At 38.9% G+C, this 24,375-nt stretch overlaps 1 long non-coding RNA gene and 2 other non-coding genes across 3 annotated transcripts; all 3 read right to left on the bottom strand.

Moving 5' to 3' along the window:
* Positions 1-338: 338 nt before the first annotated feature.
* On the bottom strand, positions 339-426 carry LOC143852077 (small nucleolar RNA SNORD34). The gene has a single exon (XR_013236656.1). It is a non-coding gene; the product is annotated as a small nucleolar RNA SNORD34 (small nucleolar RNA).
* A 13,514-nt stretch (positions 427-13,940) lies between these two features.
* Positions 13,941-18,348, bottom strand: LOC143851085 (uncharacterized). The gene is made up of 2 exons (XR_013236211.1): positions 17,584-18,348; positions 13,941-14,764 (listed from the first exon to the last, which is right to left on the bottom strand). It is a non-coding gene; the product is annotated as an uncharacterized LOC143851085 (long non-coding RNA).
* Positions 14,364-14,451, bottom strand: LOC143852078 (small nucleolar RNA SNORD34). Its single transcript, XR_013236658.1, has one exon. It is a non-coding gene; the product is annotated as a small nucleolar RNA SNORD34 (small nucleolar RNA).
* Positions 18,349-24,375: the final 6,027 nt, after the last annotated feature.

The raw sequence follows: 24,375 nt of genomic DNA on the forward strand, positions 1-24,375 counted from the left end.
TAGCTTTACATAGAAATGGTCAGGCAAAATCACAGGCTTTTGAGGAAAAACACTAGAAAACTAGAGCAACTATATAGGGTTTTAAAGACATTTGAAGATAATAAAACCATGTTACCCAATCATGTCCCAGCCTTACGACGTCCAACACGAGCCACAAAACCAGCCTTGATAGCTGCAACAGACCGCGAGCAACCACACTGAAAAACAAAGAAAATAACATGAGAGAGAGACCAACAAAGGAACAGGTTAGATCATCTCAATAGGTAGGCCTCTCTCTTCTGTGGGCAGGTATTAACACCGATTTACACTGCCATGTATCATATAAAATCTCTTGTAAAAGAGGCCACAGAATGAATGCAGATTCTTATCACGGATGAGAGAATCAAACAATGTAGGCCATTTTTGAAATAATCATCACAGGCCTCATCAAAAGAACAGAAATAATGGCAAAACAAAACTCATAAAGGCAAGTATCTAACTCAAGATAAAATCAGCAGTTACCCAATTCCCTTTATTCAAATATAAAAAAGGACTAACTTTTTTTTTTGGAAAGAGACCAACATAGAAATGATGGCAATAAGATTTAGTATAGTGGACCATTCAAAAAAAAAAGAGAGATTTAGTATAGTGTAAAGAGCAAAGCTAAGTAATACCTGTTCGCATCGGAGAAAGAACAGGTTGTTCTCCTTTGAAATTATAGTGTCTGGACTTTTACAGCCATTGCATATGACATACTCGTCTGGAAAGATAACAAGAAATGTCACCGCTCAATAAAAACACATGGACGAGATGTCTTTGGAAGGAAAGAAATTTTAGGATCTTTGAGGGTTAGGCGAAGTCTCCGTATTTTCTGTACATGAGCATTATCGCCTTGGTGATTTCATGGACGAGATGTCTTCCATCATTTCAATTTGTTTCGGCTTTTGACCTTTGGAAAGGTTGGAGGGAAGTGTGTTTTAGTAGTGACAGATTGCCTAGCATAATCCAAAGATAGGAACCTGCCTCCTCTTGGTATGTTCAAACTTAATTTTGATGGTGCTTCTTTTGGTAATCCCGGGCCGGCCGGGGTGGGAGGGTTATGCCGTAATGGTGAGGGTGTTGTTCAATGGGCCTTCTATGGGCCGATTGGTGTATGCGATGCTTCGGAGGCAGAAGTTAAGGGGGTATTCTACGGTATCAAGAAAATAAGTGGTGATTGTCTTGACAAGGTTATTATTGAAGGGGGTTCCTTAAATGTTATTCGGTGGCTTAAGGGGGGAGTGGCGCCTCCTTGGAGATTCTTGCCGTTCATAGATGAGATCCACGAGATTATATCAGGGTCATCGGCTGTCATGAAGCATGTGAGGAGGGCAGCCAATGAGAAGGCTGATTTGTTAGCCAAGAGGGGTGTGAATAGTGGCTCTTTACAACGGTTTGCTTATTTTCCCAGCCCAGTCCTAGTCCTATACAAATACTGACCAAAATACTCACTACAAGAAAGTTGTATTTTCGGCCAACCGTTCACAGCAAAGGAAAAGTGAATGGGCTGATTTCGGCCAACACACTTAGTCGCGACAGAGGTGAAATCTACTCCTATACAAATACTGACCAAAATACTCACTACAAGAAAGTTGTATTTTACCAGTGAACATTTCTTTCTTAAACCTATTCCCTTTCTCTCTCAACTGAGACCCTCCTCCTCCTCCCCCCCCCCATCTCTCTAAAATCTATTCAAATTTGGATTAATGAAAGTATGGAACACACCATAAATGGCTGATCAAAGCAATAAAAGGTTAGAGGGAAAAAATTAAGCTATCAAGCCCTTGCACATCATAAAATCAGAGTATTCCAATTTCAAGCACAACAATAATGTAAATTGGATGATCCAAGTAACTGATTCAAGAACTCAAATACATCCAATGGTAATAAATATTTTTGATTTAAAATTTATAAATAGCGGAAATCCCTTAACAAACGAGCAAATATGGATCAATGAAAGGTGTTGGCCACTATTAATCAATTATCAAATCAATGAAAAATTGCTAGAACCTATGTGGTACGTACACACTTTAGATCATGGTTTAAAATTTTGACCGAAATCCGAAATTTCGGATTTCGGTGGGGACCGAAACCGGTTTTTGTCGAAATTAAGTATTTCGCCATTTACCAAATTTCGGCCGAAATTTCGAGAAAATGCATTTTTTATTTTAAAAAAAAAACGTTACAAAATTTCGGTCTGAAATTTCGGAATTTTGGTCCAAAATTTCGAATGAGAGTACCGAATTTCGACCGAAATTTTGGAATTTCAGTCAAAATTTCAGTTTTCCGGTAGTCCGAAACGGTTACCGAAACCGAAATTTTAAACCATGCTTTAGATAAGCTGTTTTTTTTTTTGGATATATTTCATAAAAATAATTAGGGATTTGCTAGCGTCCATCGCAGAAGACATTTCACGGATGGGGCTGTTGCTTATGAAAGCAGCCGCATCATGAATGAAGACAAAATCTGCTGAAAAGTGAGCAGGTGCGGCTGCTCTCACATGCAACAGCCTATTCGTGAAATGCCTTCTGCACTTCTGCCTCTATCAAATCCCCAATAATTATCATTTTGGGCCCCACATTTCATATCCGGATTGCTCATGATTGTGGGCCCCTTCTTTCATCAATCCATACTCCTCATACACTTGGGAAGGGTTAGTTGGGAGACTAGGTTGGGGAGCGTGTGTGTGTGTGTGTGTGTGTGTGAGAGAGAGAGAGAGAGAGAAAGAGAGAGAGAGAGAGAGAGAGAGAGAGAGAGAGAGTTCTAATACAATACTCCAGAGCAAGGTTTTAAATTTCGGCTGAAATCCGAAATTTCAGATTTCGGTCAGGACCGAAACCGAAATTTGCCAAAATTTGGAATGTCGCGAAATACCAAATTTCGGCCGAAATTTCGATTTACTGTAATTTGTAAAAAAAAAGAAACTGTTACAAAATTTCAGCTGAAATTTCGGAATTTCTGTCCAAATTTCGAAATTAATTAAATAATTTTTTTAATTATTACCGAATTTCGCTGAAATTTCAGATTTCGGTGGGGTCCGAAATGGGTACCGAAACCAAAATTTAAAACCTTGCTCTAGAGAAGATGCCAAAGCAAATTATCTACTCGAGGCCGTAGTTCAACATAGCCCCTACGAAATGTCATTTAATTTTCTTTTAAATGGAAATTTTTTCCTATTAGCCGAGTTAGGATAAAATACGGATAACTAGGAATTCTAGCAAATCATATTTTTCTGTCTTTCTGTAGGCAATTCTAGCAATAATTGTCGACAGAAATCTTCATGTGATATGCCCGTACGTGCTACATGGGGCCTTCAATGGCACAACTATCAGCCTTTCCATGAGCCATGGTCCCATCACGTACACCAATCATACAAACATATATTTCAAAGATTTTCACCCTTTAGCCTCTCATCTGTGTCAAACCCTATTCACTTTCACCCCTCATATATCCTCTTTCATATTTTCTATTTCCCACATATATACCCCACGACTATCCTTCTACGTCCAACTAACCCTTCAAGTGAATATCACAGCTCCAATTTATGGAGATCCGACAAGTAGAAAAGTCCAAGCAAAACTCATGATTTTACCTTCACTGGCCAATGTGGTTATGTTTGGATGCGGGGCATACACTCCGAGAGTAGTGGAGTAAGTAGTCAACAGGCAGCAGGCAAGCATTGGATTTGCTTAAAATTACCTCAGAGAATAGTGGTAACCAGTGTTTCATGGCATAGACTCAGAGGGTAATGGAATAAGGAGAATTTGTGTCACTACCAATATAGACAAATGAGAGAGAGAGAGAGAGAGAGAGAGAGAGAGAGCACCATTCCCCAAAATCTTCGAGTCATTTTTACCTTTTTTTCGTAGAATTTTGATTGAAAGTTATAAGAAGGGGACAAGAATTACATCTCAGAAAGACATACAATAATCACCCAGGAGGCATCCCAAGGAGTCTCCAAGGAGTTCAATGCAATATTGGCTGGCAACCAAACACGAAATGACATCCCAAAGCCAAGCAAAATTCCAATGGCTGTCAGGATTTTGTGCAACCAAACACAACGACGCATCCCATCAATAGTCAATAGCTACATACTTCATTAACCTTCCCACACCAAGTTTTTGAACTCTGCAAAGGCTTTTATGCTCGAAACCACAATCTTGGTGATGACACACTAATGACCTTTCAACTGAGTTATGTGTCACTCGATAAAATAAAAAAAAGTGATGCAAACTCCGAATATTAGCTTACCCAATGGAGGGTGGGAGAAGGATAGACAAGAGAAGGGTTAGTGTAGAGACGGTAAGAAAAGTCTGAAAAATCAGGGAACAAAAACCTCAACCCAAAATATGATTAATTTTTTCCTTGTTTTTTAGCCACTTCTCACACATTGCTCATTCATGACCTCTCAAGTCTCTCCTTCTCCCACCCGCCCGACCCCTCTCTCACCACTTGAGAAAATAATTGATCACGAAAAAAACAAAAATCATGGTTTCCAGGCATGGCTTAAAATCGAAATATGTTCACGCTATCACTAGTTGGATGGCTGAGATAATCCAATTATACCATGATTATTGGGTTAGTTTATCCACAAGTAGACCCTGTTAGAATATGACAGATCTTTGAGATCTGACCGTTGGATCATGCAATGCTAGATTAAACCATCTAAGATCATCTAATATATATGCATGCAATTAATGGACATATGACCCTTGGCATTGTGCCAACGCCAAGGGAGTTGTATACAGTTCAAGGGATAGATAAGATGAAAAGAAAAATAGAAGTTCACAAAGAGGAACATTCAAGGAAAAAATGTGAATTTAGAGGCAGTGATTAAGGCAAGAAAGAGCAAGGCAACTCTCATGCACTTCCCCCAAGGACTTCGGCATCTACCTCAAACGGTAGCTGCGGAAGCCCTTGAGGGGGAGTGAATGCTTAAATGCCTTGGTACAAGACAACAATCTCTCACTTGTATCTTCCTTGTAAGCCAATATAGTTTATATAGCCTCTAGCTAGGCATGCATGTTGAGAATATAACTTTAACATCTTTGTTGATTTCTACATATATAGTACATATGATAAAGAATATGTTCCTGTTGTTTGCCAATTGGGTCTCCTCCATTATTTCTATAGGAGATATATTTAATGAAAAAAGACTATGGCTTAAGTCACGTGTTTGTGTAAGTGCCTTTCACTCTCATGTGGTTCATAAATACATGAATTTGCTTACATACTTCAGGGAAATTCATAGATTTTAGTGTAGGAGACCCCTTGACCCTTGTGAAGAAATGCATTGTGAAAATAAAAAGGATAAAAAAGTGATTGCTGGTTGTCCTGTTTATGTTAAGGCTTAGAGGAATGTCAAATTAACTTTAGGTGCATGAATATTATCCTCAATAGATTTTATTCCCATGTTAAGGATTGAAGCTGCCTCTTAAGTTTTCCAAAAGTCAACCAGTTGGGACCATATGGAAAACTTATCGTGATCTTCTACTGGCATAGTATGGTGTATATAATTGTACTAATTATTTTCATCAAGTGTCGAATAATAATCTCTACTTGATTCCCTTCTTGCTGCAGCGAGAAGGTGCGATAGAGAATTCGATTCGAATAAGGAAAAAATTTATCAACATTTAAACATCACAAGATCTCGCAAATAAACCAAATTTCACGTCGTGGGATCATTCGCTTAATCGTAGCGAAGGCATAAATGATTAAAAAATACCTCATTTGATAAAATTTGCCCTCTTGAAACTTCTACACATGACTAAAATACTATCCAATCTTATCTTTTAAAACATGACTTATTGGCATTCTGGAACATACCCATTCGACAAACAAGAGGAACTTATTCGTTTTCATTTCTTTATCCCAAAGTCAATCGATTGATCTTATGGACCCCACATGGGTAGCTCTATATAAGTCGCACTCCTCATCTGGTTTTAGCATTGAAGGTGCAGATGAACCTAGAGAGTTCAAATGGACTATTTCTAACAATGCATCTGTCATTCACTCTCCCTCAAGGGCTTCTACAACTACACAATTTGAGAATGAGAGTTGGAGAGGCCCTTAGATAGAGTTAATGAAAGCTGCCTTACACTTTCATTTTGCCACTCCATGCAAGGAACCTAGCTCTTTTACTTCCCCTCCTGGTGCCTCTTTGACTCTTGGTACTTTCTGTTTATTTATTTTGTACATATCTAAAACCTGAATTTGTTATCAAACCTTCTCTCTGACCTTTTTCTTATTTATTTATTTTCCTGAGTTTCCATATTCTATCGATTGAGTCATATTAATTCGAACGTACACCCTCTTAGTTATTTTTATTAGTACAATCTTAAACTTCTATCCTTGGTTGTTAAATTTGGAGGAAGGGGACAAGCTTAATGTTGAAATGTGTTCGGTTGCAACTAAATGTGTTGCAATCTTCATATGAATATTTAATTGATATTCGTACCTCTATTTTTAGTCACTCCACCCCATTTTCTTATTTCATTTTTTTCCTGAGTTTCCCAATAAGACTTGAGAAAGCCCATACTGTTGTTCCGTCATGATCACATAAAAGGCCACCTATTCCAGCAGGCATGGGGTTCTCTAGGGCCATCGAAATTCAACTTGAAATGTCCGCAACTAGGAGGTTCCCATGCTTGTACAATGGCTGGCCTCGGCTCTATACTGGTGCATACCTTAGGCCATCCACACCATAAGTCATATGTTGAGAAAAATTGGAAGCTGTGAAGTGCTCTAACCCAAGAGAAGACCAGGGCTATCACCTTAATGTAGTGAAACGGGGTGTCTTCACTAATCCTTCAGACACTCTAGCATTCCTCTTATTCCATAACACCCAAATGGTGGACAATAGTGTCACCTTTTTATAGCATTTTACCTCATCCTTGCCAAGGAACATTAGACCAGCTTTTCAGTAGCTCAGCAAGCTTGGAAGGAAAAGCCCATAATATACTAAATCTGCGAAGGATTCTTTCTCATACATACATGGCTCTTTTTGCAATGCAGAAAAATATAGTCCAATGTCTCTCCTGCCTCCACACATAGAACGCAATGATCTATGATCTGCATTTTGTCGGTCTCAATTTGTTGTAATCAAATCTTTTAACAAGAAAGTTCCTTGGCAAGGACGACATAAAATCTTTCAACAAGATTAAACAATAAAATGGTTTTTCCCACTGTTGTAATCAAAATATCTATTGAAAGACCCTAATAGCCCGAAGTGCGATGGGGCTGTTCTATAAGAATACCACCTCCCTTTTGTAAATCAATAGAGAAGAAAAACCAGAGCAAAAATGAAAGTGGCGAGCATGCAAATCAAGATGGGGCTGCTCTTGGGTTTGATATTTCAGGCAGTGAGTGTTGAGCATGTAAGGATTTGGGTAAAAGGATTGGTGAATAGCATTTTGTAATCTTTTATGCTTGTTACTTATAATGGAAGATAGATTCTCAATCGTTTGTGCAACTTGTGTTCTTTGTTTACTCTTTCTATTCATTGATGTGGTTAGAGATTGTTGGAAAAGAACGATCAAGAAATGAAGAGTTTTGAAACCGTAATGCATATTCTAGGTGGAGATGGAGTTTCATTATTAGCTAACCTTCATTTCATGTCTATGTATGGTTTAGTTTTTATTTTGAATGTGTGTGGGTCGATCAAAGAAATTTCATATCAATTAGGACAGAAAACAAGAACTTTCTGAAATGCTAATTTCTCCGTCTAGCCAATAAGAGAAACATCTGTACAATCATCCGCACCTTATCCAATCAATTATTGATACTGATTGGATGACTAAAGACCAATTGGTCGTTCCCTAGACAATTGGATGAGTGATAATTCCATCGGACTACTAGAAAATTTGGACGATCAGAACCCAAGTCTAATTGTTTTTTCTATTTTTTTGGTGTGATCTGATGTTGGTCTAAATTGGTGGCAACTGGCTCAAATTCAAAAGTTGAGATTAACAAATTTGATTGAAAATGTAGTTTCTCTCTATAGCAAAAAAGAGTGAATGATGTCCTAGTTTAACAGGGTCTTTCTACGACAGTGAAAAGGAAATGATAAGAATACGAAGAAGTTGCACGATAACAATTGGGAAAACTGAGATCCAGGGTCAGTGAGAAAGATATGCAATTTTATTGTGGTAAGAAATTTGACCATTTGAAGCAACAATGTACAGAACATGCTGAAAAAGGGAATGTCAATGGTTTTGAAAATACTACAGTAGTAATGGAGGTGAGCAAAACAAGGTGGTTGGAGATGTTCTCTTAGTCTGGACAGGTATCAATATTACTTCTCATAATGAGTAGATATTAGACTGACAATGTTCTATTCGTGTATGCTCGAGAAGAGAATACCTTGATACGTTACAGGAGGAAGGGCAGAAAAAATGTCCTTATGTGATGGGTTGACATGTGACGTCACATTACTCGGGACGGTGAAGATCGAAATGTTCAATAGAGTAGTGCACATTTTCGGTGTTGTGATGTTTCAGAGGAATTTGATGTCCCTTTCCAGGTTAGATTCTAGTGTTGCAAGCATGGTTTTAAATTTCGACCGAAATCCGAGATTTTCGGTGGAGATGGAAACCGAAATTTTCTGAAATTCGAAGCTTAAAACCAAATTTCGGATTTCGGTGGGGTCCGAAATAGGTACCGAAACCGAAATTTAAAACCTTGGTTGCAAGTACTCCACTAAAGTTGGAACCTTAAAAATGACATACAGTTGGTTGCTATTTCTAATGAAGGGAAATAAGTGTAGTGGATTATATCCGTGAAGTATGAAATATGGTGGCAAGAAGTATTCCTATGGCCTCAACAGTTGATTTGAAATGGAGTGCACAGAGTGCGGCAGAGGTAAATGCGACATAAATGTGATAGGTTTTTAGTAGGGCTGCAACTCGGGTCGGACGGGTCGGGTTTTGGAGAACCCAACCCTACCCGAGAAATATCTCGGGTCGGGTTTTTTTTCGGAAAACCCACGATTCCCAAACCCGGCCCTACCCATGATAAATCTCGGGTCGGTTCGGGTCGGGTCGGGTTTTTTCACGTTGACGCAAATTTTTAAGGAAAATTCTTGTTTGGCAAGGCAACTCAACTCATAGAAGCAGAAATTATACTCACATTACACTTGAATCAAACAATGATGTAATTACACTCACATCACACTTGAATCAAACAATGTTGTAATCAAACAATGTTGTAATTACAATCAAACAATGCTGAATCAAACACTTGAATCAACCCAACTCATAGAAGCAGAAATTACACTCACATATAGTAACAGTGGGTGCGTGGGTTTTCACTTTTAACTTTGGGATAATTACATTTACACCCCCTCTAGTTTCTGACACATCCACTTCCACCCCTATAGTTTAAAACGTGACAAATACACCCTTGTAGTTTCAATTTGTTTAAGGTTTGCCCCCTCAGCTGAAGGTTCGTCCATAGATTGAAGGGTTAGGATGATCCGATGGAGCTGATTTTTTGGGCATACCATATCTATGTCAGGACCCATCAAATGAACGCTTTGGATCATCCAAATAATGTGGGCCCCTACCCGAATCCAAACACTACCAAAAAATCATCCAAATAATGTGGGCCCACATTGTTTGGATGATCTAAAGCGTTCATTTGATGGGTCCTGACATAGATAGGGTGTGCCCAAAAAATCAGCTCCATCGGATCATCCTAACCCTTCAATCTATGGACAAACCTTCAGCTGAGGGGGCCTACCTTAAACAAATTGAAACTACAAGGGTGTATTTGCCACGTTTTAAACTATAGGGGTGGAAGTGGATGTGTCAGAAACTAGAGGGCGTGTAAATGTAATTATCCCTTTAACTTTTAACTAACAATAGAAAAAAATGTACATACTATAACTTATGTAACTCGGGTCGGGTCGGGTCGGGTCCCTTCAAACCCGGCTCGACCCGAGATTCATGCGGGTTTTTGAATGCTGAACCCGGCTCGACCCGAAACCCATGAAACCTTAACCCGACTCAGGCTATTTTCGGGTCGGGTCGATGCGGGTCGGGTAAAACCCGGCTCGAGTTGCAGCCCTAGTTTTTAGGGTGCATAAGATTGTAAGAGGCTAGTTCTTGTGATGGGAAAGGACAATTCGAGATATCTCCAAGAGTTGACTAGTTGAGTTAACTCAGACAGCTATACATATGCATCGGCCATGTTCCTCGAATTATGTAGATTCAGTGAGAATGATTCTATGGTGTGGGTAGCTATTATTTCACAAGCCCAATGAGGGACACGTGTTTACGATGACAGCAGATTCCTAGAGTGCAAACAAAAATCTTCAGGCCTTTCGAATTATTATTTTATGATCCCATAAATCTTATGAAAAGTCTTTTGCCCATTAAATATGTATTTTGTCCACAAATCTTTATGCCTGCCAAATCATCCCAACGATCTTATCAAAAGTCTTTTGTCCACTAAATATGTATTTTTGCCCACTTTACCCTTAATGCACCATGATTGTTCAAATAGCAGGGAATGTTGGATCATCTAGGAGTGCGGTTATGTGAGGGTGATCCCCCTCCTATTGGAACCACTAAACTATGGGCCCCATCAATGGATGTGCCACTGTCCAAACATCATCCATCTGAATGACCCCAATCATCCAATCAACAAACCCTTACATGTTAGATGAATGTAATAGAGAAAAACTAAGAGAAGCTATAAAGGATTGGTTATTGTAGACCTAAATCTTATAGATGGGATGTCCTTTCGCCAAAAGCTCCAAAAAGCTCCGACGGAGTGTGTTAGGCTAGGCCCGTTAAACGTGTCCCATGCTACGTTGGGTCCCACCTAGTCACTTACCTAGGCAAGCCCCCACTCAGGGCCGTAACAGTTCGCCCTTGCAAGCTAAACACAGAACATATCATTCACCTGTATTGACCTATACATTTAGCGACTGATACACTTGGTTCTTGAACCGTAGATTACCATAAAGAATAATTCCCAACTGGGTCTCCTCCATAATCTCAATTACAGTTTATTTTAAGATAAAAAAACCTACAGTTCTAGTAATGATCATGGTTTTCAACGGCCATGTTGTACATGGTGCTGTTCTTGTGGATAATATTTTATATTTTACAAAAAAACATGTCCATTTATATTTCTACATATGTTGTAATTTGATATGCTGAATGCAGTGTATGATTTTGTTTATCTATTCCAAGAAAATAAATATTTTTTCAGTCTCATGGATGGATTCATGAAACAAATGCACAAATTGATTTGTTAAAAGAAGATAAGAAAGTCCATGAAGGAATTTTCATATATGTGCCAAGATATAGAACGAATGTCTTGGATACATGATTAAGATTCTCAATCGACTTTATTCCCTCTTTAGGGATAGAAGCTACCTCTCAAGGTTATCTAAGAGTCAACCAATTGGGCCACTGAACTATATTATGTATTTATTAGTTGTATCAACTCGACCCCACATAGCATTCAACTTTCTAAAAGAACTCTTTCTTAATTGAACTACATGCATGGGCTTGCAGCTTCTAATCTATATGACCCTGTTGAGTCTCTGAGAGACAACAAAAGCTATATAAAGAAGCAAATTTCCCTTGGTGTTTTTACTTTCTAATTCACTAATTTTTGTTTTGCTAACCATTGTATAAATATGATCAATATATCAGTAAATTCACTTATAATTAGTAGAGCTACATAGTTGTATAATTGTCGAATATAATCCCCCTTCGTTGGTTCGATGACAACTTGCCACGTTGTAAAATCACATTCGATTCGCGTCACCAAAGAAACTGTGCAACTACTGAAAATTCTAGAAATTTTAAAGCTAACTGCCGCATGAACATAATGAAAGCTCAATTAAATCAACTTTCGTTCGATGAAATTATTAGCTTAATAATAATCGACAAATGATCAGAAAACCCTTCTTGAGAGTTAAGCACATGACTAAAAACTATACGATCTTATCTTCAAAATCATGGCTGGTTGACATTCTGGAACATGAACAATTGGCAAACAAGAGGAACATATTCTTTATCTTATCTTTAGTGGTAGAACTGTTAAAGATCTTAGTGACCCCGCATGCATTAGTCTATATAACCATTAGAGTCCATCTGGTATTAGCATGGAAGAATAAGCAAATGAAACTTTAAAGCTGAAAGGAGACTACTTTCTTCCAAGGCATCTATCATTCACTCTCCCTCAATGGCTTTCAACTACCAGTGTTGGGCACTAGAGGTAGAGTAGATGAAAGCTGCCTTGTTCTTTCTTGTCCTGATCATTGCAAGTAATTAAACTCACTTAATAGTTTTACTCAATTTTTCCAATCAGGTACTTTCTCAACTCCAATTACATTATGGTTATACATATATGTTTATAGTTTAACAAAGTTGATATCACCTTATTCTCTCATCCTTCCTTTTGATCATGAAACAAATATCTCCTCCCATTTGTATGCCATTAGAATTTTTTCGTTGGCTACAAAATATTGAAAATTAGGTGCACTTTTTAAATAAAGAGATGGTTGGGTACGAGTTTAATTGGTGGAAATATCCTTACCCAACTTTCTATTTTCACTTGTAGTTAGGAGGAGGGTTTATTCTCTGATCCATGTCTTTATTTTCTTCGAGAATTCAAGTGTTGCAAGTTAGAAATCTAATGGGACTGTTCAACATTAAAAAAAAAGAAAAAAGGATAGCAAGCCAGGGATTAATATAGGGAAATGATTTCAACACAAACATGTTTTGATACAAGACGCTCATGTTTCTTGTCTGTTAGTATTTAAAGAGCTGTAAAAGGGTTTGTACAGTTCCCAAGAAGCAATTACATTTACATGACAATTAAATGCTAAAAGACAAGACACACGAGCGTATGTATCAAAACAGAGTTGTGCTAAAATCATTTCCATTCATTTATCCTTCCATAAACTTGCTATCCTCTATGCATTTTGACCTCTGATCTTGGATAAAATATATTTTTTCGAAGGGTATGTTGGATAAAATATTACAAGAATAAAATCAGTGAACAACAGATAAGATTAATTCGAAATAAAACTTTTTGAGCACGATAACCAATCCTTTTAACAGCTTGTCCAAGGATTTCTATCCCCATCATGATCAGCCCAGCTATATTGATCAAGGGTCTTGATCATCCAATCAAGGTGTTCTCACCATCATATGGCCATTCTTATGTTCAACAGATAGATACACGGATCCAATAACAAACACATGTGGCACAAGAGGGGATCTCCAATATTAGTGTCCTTTTACCTTGAGATATTTGAGGGAAATCAATCTTTCTTTTTCAAGTTGTGGTTAAAGTAATAAATATTATCAGCGTTTTAAGTTCATATCTCTTCTATTGTTATTCATATATTCTCTGCTTTCTTAACCCTTGTTTTCTGAAAGCAGGATTTGGCCCTTGATTGCCCATTTTTAATTCCAAGGTTTCTCTCAATTTGAAAGTTTCGCTTTGTGGAAGTTTGGAATGTAACGCATTTCACCATAGCCCAGTATTTCAGGATGGGTTGTTTTGGATAATTCCTGTCCCAAATGTTTTTATTCCTGAAAGATGTTGTATTAAAAAGTGAGAATAAGTGGAATTCTAGCTTTTGTTAGGAATTGCCTCATCTTTATGTTTTTCAAGATGAAGTGCTTTTCTGAATACACTACTTACTTTTGTGCGACAGACAAATGGATAACTATCCATAGGCATCTATCTTGCAATCGGATGGTCAGCGTGTATCCATAATTCAAGATCTATGATTGGAATTCTGAAGATTTTGGCCATTTGTGGCTAATTTGGTGAGTCGACTCGGGTCGATTACCTGATTTGTGGATGCCCATCTTATGGTGGGACCCACCAATGTACAGTTAATATTTGGGCCCCACCATTGCATGCCCATCTATAATATTTGAAAAAGGGTTACGCTTAAACCAACATTGTCACCTTCCATCCACATAAGATCCAAAATTCAAACTCAGGAAATGTAAAATAGTAAGTAATATTGTAGCTTTACATAGAAATGGTCAGGCAAAATCACAGGCTTTTGAGGAAAAACACTAGAAAACTAGAGCAACTATATAGGGTTTTAAAGACATTTGAAGGTAATAAAACCATGTTACCCAATCATGTCCCAGCCTTACGACGTCCAACACGAGCCACAAAACCAGCCTTGATAGCTGCAACAGACCGCGAGCAACCACACTGAAAAACAAAGAAAATAACAAGAGAGAGAGAGACCAACAAAGGAACAGGTTAGATCATCTCAATAGGTAGGCCTCTCTCTTCTGTGGGCAGGTATTAACACCGATTTACACTGCCATGTATCATATAAAATCTCTTGTAAAAGAGGCCACAGAATGAATGCAGATTCTTATCACGGATGAGAGAATCAAACAATGTAGGCCATTTTTGAAATAATCATCACAGGCCTCATCAAAAGAACAGAAATAATGGCAAAACAAAACTCAGAAAGGCAAGTATCTAACTCAAGATAAAATCAGCAGTTACCCAATTCCCTTTATTCAAATATAAACAAGGACTAACTTTTTTTTTTGGAAAGAGACCAACATAGAAATGATGGCAATAAGATTTAGTATAGTGGACCATTCAAAAAAAAGAGAGAGATTTAGTATAGTGTAAAGAGCAAAGCTAAGTAATACCTGTTCGCATTGGAGAAAGAACATGTTGTTCTCCTTTGAAATTATAGTGTCTGGACTTTTACAGCCATTGCATATGACATACTCGTCTGGAAACGTAATAAGAAATGTCACCGCTCAATAAAAACACATGGACGAGATGACTTTGGAAGGAAAGAAATTCTAGGATCTTTGAGAGTAAGGCGAAGTCTCCGTATTTTCCGTACATGAGCATTATCGCCTTGGTGATTTCATGGACGAGATGTCTTCCATCATTTCAATTTGTTTCGGCTTTTGACCTTTGGGAAGGTTGGAGGGAAGTGTGTTTTAGTAGTGAGAGATTGCCTAGCATCGTCCAAAGATGGGAACCTGCCTCCTCTTGGTATGTTCAAACTTAATTTTGATGGTGCTTCTTTTGGTAATCCCGGGCCGGCCGGGGTGGGAGGGTTATGCCGTAATGGTGAGGGTGTTGTTCAATGGGCTTTCTATGGGCCGATTGGTGTATGCGATGCTTCGGAGGCAGAAGTTAAGGCGGTATTCTACGGTATCAAGAAAATAAGTGGTGATTGTCTTGACAAGGTCATTATTGAAGGGGATTCCTTAAATGTTATCCGGTGGCTTAAGGGGGGAGTGGCGCCTCCTTGGAGAGTCTTGCCGTTCATAGATGAGATCCACGAGATTATATCAGGGTCATCGGCTGTCATGAAGCATTTGAGGAGGGCGGCCAATGAGAAGGCTGATTTGTTAGCCAAGAGGGGTGTGAATAGTGGCTCTTTACAACGGTTTGCTTATTTTCCCCCTTGATCAACCATGTCTTGTTCTGTTTTTCTGTTTCTGCTTTCTTATCTTTTAATCTGTTCTATTGGGCTGTCCCACCTCGGGCTTCCCTTTCCATTCTAATATGATTCACCATTCAAAAAAAATAAAAACACAAAAAATAAAAAAAGTGATGTGATCGGGTGTTCCATGGGACATTGTTAGAGCACCATCTAACAAAAAAACTCGACTAAATTGGATAAATGAGAATCACAAAAAGGCATTTATTTTGGGACAAAGAAGTGTTTTTCTTAATCCAAACATAACTTCCCCTCAAAAGCAATCATAAACCTCACTACTTATAGGATTAATACTTGCAGGAAATTCAAACAGGGGGAGAATGTTAGGCCTAATGTTTATGGGTAAAAATTAAAAAGTATAATCAACTTGAGGACAACATCAATAGTCTAAAATTCATCAAATTGCCTCGCTGATGAACTGTCCTGATTCTCCTTGCTAAGCATATTTACGTAAGTAATGCATTTGTTCCACCATTCCATCCTCCCTGAGCATCCACATGCTATACTTCTAAATATTTGAGTTATTGAGAATCATTTTTTTAATGGTTTTATTGAGAATTATATCTTCACCAATGTTTTAGTTTAGCAATTAACAATAGCTTGGGGTTGAGCCTTTAGCCCAACTGGTTAAGGATTTGCGCTTCAACCATGAGGTCAGGGGTTCAATCCCAGCTTACTTACCCAAAAAAAGAAAAAAAGAAAAAAAGATAGGTTATGCATGCAAGCATTACTTCATTTTCTGTTTTTCTTTTGCATCATAGCGCAGCTCCAATTTCTAAATATGCAACATGTCCTTCAGGAACTTTTTTCTAAGAAAACAGAATTTCCTTCCTTAACCGATGTAATCCTAAGGCATGGTTCAAAATGTCGGCTGAAACTGACACGGAATGGCAGATATATTTTCGTCAAAATTTAGACCAAAGCAAATAGAGAAGCTTGGGTCTTCACATTTTTCCTCGCAAGTGCAGATTTTATGTTTTTTTTGGCGGAAAGAAGCTTGGCCCTTATTACAATGATATTAGGTAAATCACTAACACAGCATGTGAGCAAACGTGTCCTCAGAAGGAAAAGGAAGGTTCAACGATGGGAAAAATATGAAGGCATACTGATTTTTTTATTTTTGAAATAGCGATTTGTATAAAATGAAAAGGGAGCACCCGAGAAGGGGCAACCCAGAGAACAATTTTAAACTACCGGGCAACCCAGAAAACAAGAAAGATACAGGAAAGAAGGAGAAAAAACAACAAAAATTACAATTTTAAACTACGGGAGAAGATGATCGAACCAGAGAATACTCTCCCCCCCCCCAACACCCAGCTTGGCTAACACATCCGCCTTTTCGTTTGCCGACCTCCAAACGCGTTTAAAGACAATAGCCGAACCCGCAACAAAATCCTCAATTTCATCAAATAATGCCAAAAATCTCCAAGGAGGAGCTGCTCCACCCTTCAACCACCGAATCACATTCAATGAATCCCCTTCAACAATAATATGGTCCAAGACTTCCCTACTCAACTTCTTGATCCCAAAATAGGCCGCTTTGACTTCCGCCTCCGAAAAATCAGACACACCAATAGGGCCAGAAAAAGCCCAAAGTATCTCACCAAACTCATCACGACAAAGGCCTCCCACCCCTGCCGGACCCGGGTTTCCAAAACAAGCACCATCGAAGTTGATTTTCAACAATCCTAGCATCGGAGGCTCCCATCTTTGGACTATGTTAATTTTGCTCTCACTACTAGAGCACACTTCCCTCCAACCTTCCCAAAGATCAATGGCCGATACAAAACGAAATGATGGAAGACATCTAACCCATGATATGACAATGCTATAATCCGCATGTACAGATAATAAGGTGATTTGACCGTACCCTGAAACACCCTAGAGTTTCTTTCCTTCCAAACCACCTACCACGTAGCTAGCAAACACACATTCCACAATAATTTCCCTTTCTTTTTCCACGGCACAAACCCCCATATACTCAAAAGATTCTGATATATACTAGAAGGCGACACCATTCTGTGCAAGTACGCATATATGGCTTATGCTAAAAAAAAGTAAGCATATATGAAGGTGATATTATAGAAACTTACTGACATATCTTCTCAGTATCCCTTCAAAGTTTTTAGGAGCAAATCGTCCCTTAACAACTAATCTTTGCTGCCCATCAAGAGATCCACTCGTACCCATCTCAGCAAGTAAGAAATCCATAACATGTTCTGGCTGCCTAGGCATCCTGTAAATTGTAATAACATAAACTGCTTATCGGTTAAAGAACGGTAACAACTCAGTTCCTTTTATTAGGAGCTAAAACATATAATAACCTTGTGTTGATATTAACAAAAAAGATAACCATGTGGGAAACAAAAACTCAAATCAATATACATTTTGCAACTGAAAGGCTGCTACAACAGAAGATATTAGCTGTGATTTGGCAAACTTCGCTGAAGAATTAGGTGTATCAAAGAAATATTGGATTTAGAAAATACAAAGCAATGAGCTTGTTATTTGTTCTAGGTTATTAATTATGGACTGGTCCATTGTTTTTTTCTTTCGTTTTTTTTTCGTATCAAACTCTAAAGAAAAAACCGACGAGTCACACACTAAGCATATCAGATCTACCCTAGTGGGATTCGAACCTACCACCTCCCGGAACTTCTTCGTAGCAGCCCCGTTCAATGCTTCATTTCATAGAGAACCTCAAAGTGAGTCCATTTCATTATATTCCATCCATATTCCAATTCAACCAGCTTGGAGAAGAAGAAAAATATAGCAGCCCAGTCCTATACAAATACTGACCAAAATACTCACTACAAGAAAGTTGTATTTTCGGCCTACCGTTCACGGAAAAGGAAAAGTGAATGGGCTGATTTCGGCCAACACACTTAGTCGCGACAGAGGTGAAATCTACTCCTATACAAATACTGACCAAAATACTCACTACAAGAAAGTTGTATTTTACCAGTGAACATTTCTTTCTTAAACCTATTCCCTTTCTCTCTCAACTGAGATCCCTCCCCCCCCCCCCATCTCTCTAAAATCTATTCAAATTTGGATTAATGAAAGTATGGAACACACCATAAATGGCTGATCAAAGCAATAAAAGGTTAGAGGGAAAAAATTAAGCTATCAAGCCCTTGCACATCATAAAATCAGAGTATTCCAATTTCAAGCACAACAATAATGTAAATTGGATGATCCAAGTAACCGATTCAAATCCAAGTAACTGATTCAAGAACTCAAATACATCCAATGGTAATAAATATTTTTGATTGAAAATTTATAAATCGCGGAAATCCCTTAACAAACGAGCAAATATGGATCAATGAAAGGTGTTGGCCACTATTAATCAATTATCAAATCAATGAAAAATTGCTAGAACCTATGTGGTACGTACACACACACTTTAGATCATGGTTTAAAATTTTGACCGAAATCCGAGGGGGACCGAAACCGGTTTTTGTCGAAATTAAGTATTTCGCCATTTACCAAATTTCGGCCGAAATTTCGAGAAAATGCATTTTTTATTTTAAAAAAAAAACGTTACAAAATTTCGGTCTGAAATTTCGGAATTTTGGTCCGAAATTTCGAATGAGAGTACCAAATTTCGACCGAAATTTCGGAATTTCAGTCGAAATTTCGGTTTTCCAAGAGTCCGAAACGGTTACCGAAACCGAAATTTTAAACCATGCTTTAGATAAGCTGTTTTTTTTTTGATAAATTTCATAAAAATAATTAGGGATTTGCTAGTGTCCATCGCAGAAGACATTTCACGGATGGGGCTGTTGCTTATGAAAGCAGCCGCATCATGAATGAAGACAAAATCTGCTGAAAAGTGAGTGGGTGCGGCTGCTCTCACATGCAACAGCCTATCCGTGAAATGCCTTCTGCACTTCTGCCTCTAGCAAATTCCCAATAATTATCATTTTGGGCCCCACATTTCATATCCGGATTGCTCATGATTGTGGGCCCCTTCTTTCATCAATCCATACTGCTCATACACTTGGGAAGAAGGAGGGGGACTAGGTTGGGGAGCGTGTGTGTGTGTGTGTGTGTGTGTGTGTGTGTGTGTGTGTGAGAGAGAGAGAGAGAGAGAGAGAGAGAGAGAGAGAGTTCTAATACAATACTCCAGAGCAAGGTTTTAAATTTCGGCCGAAATCCGAAATTTTAGATTTCGGTCAGGACTGAAACCGAAATTTGGAATGTCGCGAAATACCAAATTTCGGCCGAAATTTCGATTTAATGTAATTTATTAAGAAAAAGAAACTGTTACAAAATTTCAGCTGAAATTTCGGAATTTCTGTCCAAATCTCGAAATTAATTAAATAATTTTTTTATTATTACCGAATTTCGCTGAAATTTCAGATTTCGGTGGGGTCCGAAATGGGTACCGAAACCGAAATTTAAAACCTTGCTCTAGAGAAGATGCCAAAGAAAATTATCTACTCGAGGCCGTAGTTCAACATAGCCCCTACGAAATGTCATTTAATTTTCTTTTAAATGGAAATTTTTTCCTATTAGCCGAGTTAGGATAAAATTCGGATAACTAGGAATTCTAGCAAATCATATTTTTCTGTCTTTCTGTAGGCAATTCTAGCAATAATTGTCGACAGAAATCTTCATGTGATATGCCCGTACGTGCTACATGGGGCCTTCAATGGCACAACTATCAGCCTTTCCATGAGCCATGGTCCCATCACGTACACCAATCATACAAACATATATTTCAAAGATTTTCACCCTTTAGCCTCTCATCTGTGTCAAACCCTATTCACTTTCACCCCTCATATATCCTCTTTCATATTTTCTATTTCCCACATATATACCCCACGACTATCCTTCTACGTCCAACTAACCCTTCAAGTGAATATCACAGCTCCAATTTATGGAGATCCGCCAAGTAGAAAAGTCCAAGCAAAACTCATGATTTTACCATCACTGGCCAATGTGGTTATGTTTGGATGTGCGGCATAGACTCCGAGAGTAGTGGAGTAAGTAGTCAACAGGCAGCAGGCAAGCATTGGATTTGCTTAAAATTACCTCAGAGAATAGTGGTAACCAGTGTTTCATGGCATAGACTCAGAGGGTAATGGAATAAGGAGAATTTGTGTCATTACCAATATAGACAAATGAGAGAGAGAGAGAGAGAGCACCATTCCCCAAAATCTTCGAGTCATTTTTACCTTTTTTCGTAGAATTTCGATTGAAAGTTATAAGAAGGGGACAAGAATTACATCCCAGAAAGACATACAATAATCACCCAGGAGGCATCCCAAGGAGTCTCCAAGGAGTTCAATTCAATATTGGCTGGCAACCAAACACGAAATGACATCCCAAAGCCAAGCAAAATTCCAACGGCTGTCAGGATTTTGTGCAACCAAACACAACGACGCATCCCGTCAATAGTCAATAGTTACAGACTTCATTAACCTTCCCACACCAAGTTTTTGAACTCTGCAAAGGCTTTTATGCTCGAAACCACAATCTTGGTGATGACACACTAATGACCTTCCAACTGAGTTATGTCACTCGATAAAATAAAAAAAAGTGATGCAAACTCCGAAAATTTAAGGGCACATTTGGCTACCATGATTGTTTTTCCTCAAATATTAGCTTACCCAGTGGAGGGTGGGAGAAGGATAGACAAGAGAAGGCTTAGTGTAGAGAGGGTAAGAAAAGTCTGAAAAATCAGGGAACAAAAACCTCAACCCAAAATATGATTAATTTTTTCCTTTTTTTGTAGCCACTTCTCACACATTGCTCATTCATGACCTCTCAAGTCTCTCCTTCTCCCACCCGCCCGACCCCTCTCTCACCACTTGAGAAAATAATTGATCATGAAAAAAACAAAAATCATGGTTTCCAGGCATGGCTTAAAATCGAAATATGTTCACGCGATCACTAGTTGGATGGCTGAGATAATCCAATTATACCATGATTATTGGGTTAGTTTATCCACAAGTAGGCCCTGCTAGAATATGACAGATCTTTTGAGATCTGACCGTTGGATCATGCAATGCTAGATTAAACAATCTAAGATCATCTAATATATATGCATGCAATGTACATATGACCCTTGGCATTGTGCCAACGCCAAGGGAGTTGTATACAGTTCAAGGGATAGATAAGATGAAAAGAAAAATAGAAGTTCACAAAGAGGAACATTCAAGGAAAAAAGGTGAATTTAGAGGCAGTGATTAAGGCAAGAAAGAGCAAGGCAACTCTCATGCACTTCCCCCAAGGACTTCGGCATCTACCCCAAACGGTAGCTGCGGAAGCCCTTGAGGGAGAGTGAATGCTTAAATGCCTTGGTACAAGACAACAATCTCTCACTTGTATCTTCCTTGTAAGCCAATATAGTTTATATAGCCTCTAGCTAGGCATGCATGTTGAGAATATAACTTTAACATCTGTGTTGATTTCTACATATATAGTACATATGATAAAGAATATGTTCCTGTTGTTTGCCAATTGGGTCTCCTCCATTATTTCTATAGGAGATATATTTAATGAAAAAAGACTATGGCTTAAGTCACGTGTTTGTGTAAGGGCCTTTCACTCTCATGTGGTTCATAAATACATGAATTTGCTTACATACTTCAGGGAAATTCATAGATTTTAGTGTAGGAGACCCCTTGACCCTTGTGAAGAAATGCATTGTGAAAATAAAAAGGATATGTAGACACCCCATTTTGACCGTGCCCTAAACCTTCCAATTTTGTGCAAAACCCCATCAAATCAATGAGCTAGGGTCCCAAACTTAACCCTATGCTATCTTTGGGTCCCACCAAGGCCCCTGCGAAATTTCGTCGAAATCCGAGCGCGTTTGCCTAGCGAACGAGCCAAGATAATGTGCGTAGTGTAAACCAGAAAGGGGGGTGAATGTATCCTGAGAGAAGAGCGATTTATCTAGTTAGGAGGTGTTCTAATTAGGCTATTTTCGCAGAAAAGGGTTATCTGTGGGTAACTAAAGGGTCTAATAAATATTCTAAATTTTCATTGAACATTTTTTTTCTGTGGACCACCCTTCCCAATCGAAAATAAGGTTAATTCACTAATGAGGTGGCTGTCCATAGCAAAAGCAAGGTCAAGTTTATCATTGCCCTTTTTGATTTCCCATCTTTTTTTAACCTAGACACCCCCCCTATAGGGTACAAAAGTAGTCATAAGTGCACTAAGGTTTTGTCCAGGGTAATATAAAGGGGTGAAAAAAAAAAATATCATAATGTAAAAGGTGGGTGATCCATCAAATCATGGGTGTGGTCATACCAATTACCATGCAGAAAAGGCAAGTTGAAGGGGGTGGTATTACTAAGGTTTGGAGGTGCAAACATCAGCCCTCACCTCTCTTTAAAGGGGTAGTCGGCTAGGGTTTTGAGAGGGGGGAGAGGATTTTCTAAAAAAAAAAAGAAAAGAAGGGGGAGGAGGGCAGCAGCAACACACACAAGGAGGAGGGCAGCAGCAGCAGCAGCAGAGAGAGAGAGAGGAAGGAGGAGGAGGAGGACCGACCAACACCTCCATCTTCACCATCACCGGCCGTTTGCTCCGGTTGTGCCACCTCCACCCACCCGCCGGCCATCTTCTTCTTCCCTAGTTACCCTCTCACACCATCCCCATCTTCTCTTCTCTAACCCCTTTTCCATCGTTTTCACCACCTCTAACCCCATTCCATTTTGTACCCGAACCCATTTCAGTTTAACCTCTCCCATTTCAGATTTTTTTACAAACCCATTTCACCACCCATCTCCACCATCATCCCCACTACCCACTTCCACTTCACAGCCAACTCCCACCTCCCTCACCTCTCCAACCATCGCACTTCCCTCACCTCTGCAAACCCAAGTCCAAACCCTCTTTTCATCTCCTCCGGCTCATGCTCCGGCCAGCTCCGATTAGCTCCGGCCGATTATCTTGTTCTAGATCTAGGTCTTCAAAACTATAGATCAAGTTGTGCAAGCCGTAGGTCTGATCTTACAACTGTGGAGAGGTTCCTCTTTAGATCAATCTCAGATTTGGTAGAATTGGAAAGAGGAGTCTCATTTCGTCGGCCATAACAGTTCAAAGGAGGAGAAGAAGGAAAATTTTAGTTTGAAGTTCGGTGCTTTCAAACGGCTAAAAGGGATACTTCTCTTTGGATTTTGGGAGGGTGGTATAATCTTAGAGAGAAAAAGGAGAGTTGCAGATTTTAGGACTTGAAAGGGGTTTTCTTGCTTCAAGCAAGGAGTAATCAAAGCAAGTTCAGACGTTTGTGGCGAAGATGGACTCCCAAAGCACATAGCCGCTGTCCTATGGATTTATACACTGGTAAAAGCCCTTCATTGGTTTAATTTTTCACTGATCTACATAGTTCATACACTTGTTCAGTTTCTCATTGGTTCTATGTTTGGTGATAGACTTGTTTTCATAGTTCAGCACATAGATTCAGTTCCGGCTGCTGCCCAATTTTGCACACAATCCAGTCCATAGTTCTGCCCCAGTTGTGCACAGAATCCAGTCCATGTTGCTGCCCCAATTTTGCACACAATCCAGTCCATAGTTCTGCCCCAGTTTTGCACAGAATCTAGTCCATGTTGCTGTCCCAGTTGTGCACAGAATCCAGTCCATGTTGCTGCCCCAATTTTGCACACAATCCAGTCCATAGTTCTGCCCCAGTTTTGCACAGAATCTAGTCCATGTTGCTGTCCCAGTTTTGCACACAATCCAGTCCATAGTTCTGCCCCAGTTTTGCACAGAATCCAGTCCATGTTGCTGCCCCAATTTTGCTCACAAATTCTGTCCAAAATTCAGCCCAGTTTTAATACAAATTCTGTCCACAATTCAGCTTGGTTTTGGCACAGAATTCTGTCCATGATTCAACCCTTGTTTTAGTACGAATTATGTCCATA

Source organism: Tasmannia lanceolata, unplaced genomic scaffold (assembly GCF_043159265.1).
Source record: "Tasmannia lanceolata isolate RefF3 unplaced genomic scaffold, GAP_Taslan_0.1 ptg000018l, whole genome shotgun sequence".
Classification (NCBI taxonomy): Eukaryota; Viridiplantae; Streptophyta; class Magnoliopsida; order Canellales; family Winteraceae; genus Tasmannia; species Tasmannia lanceolata.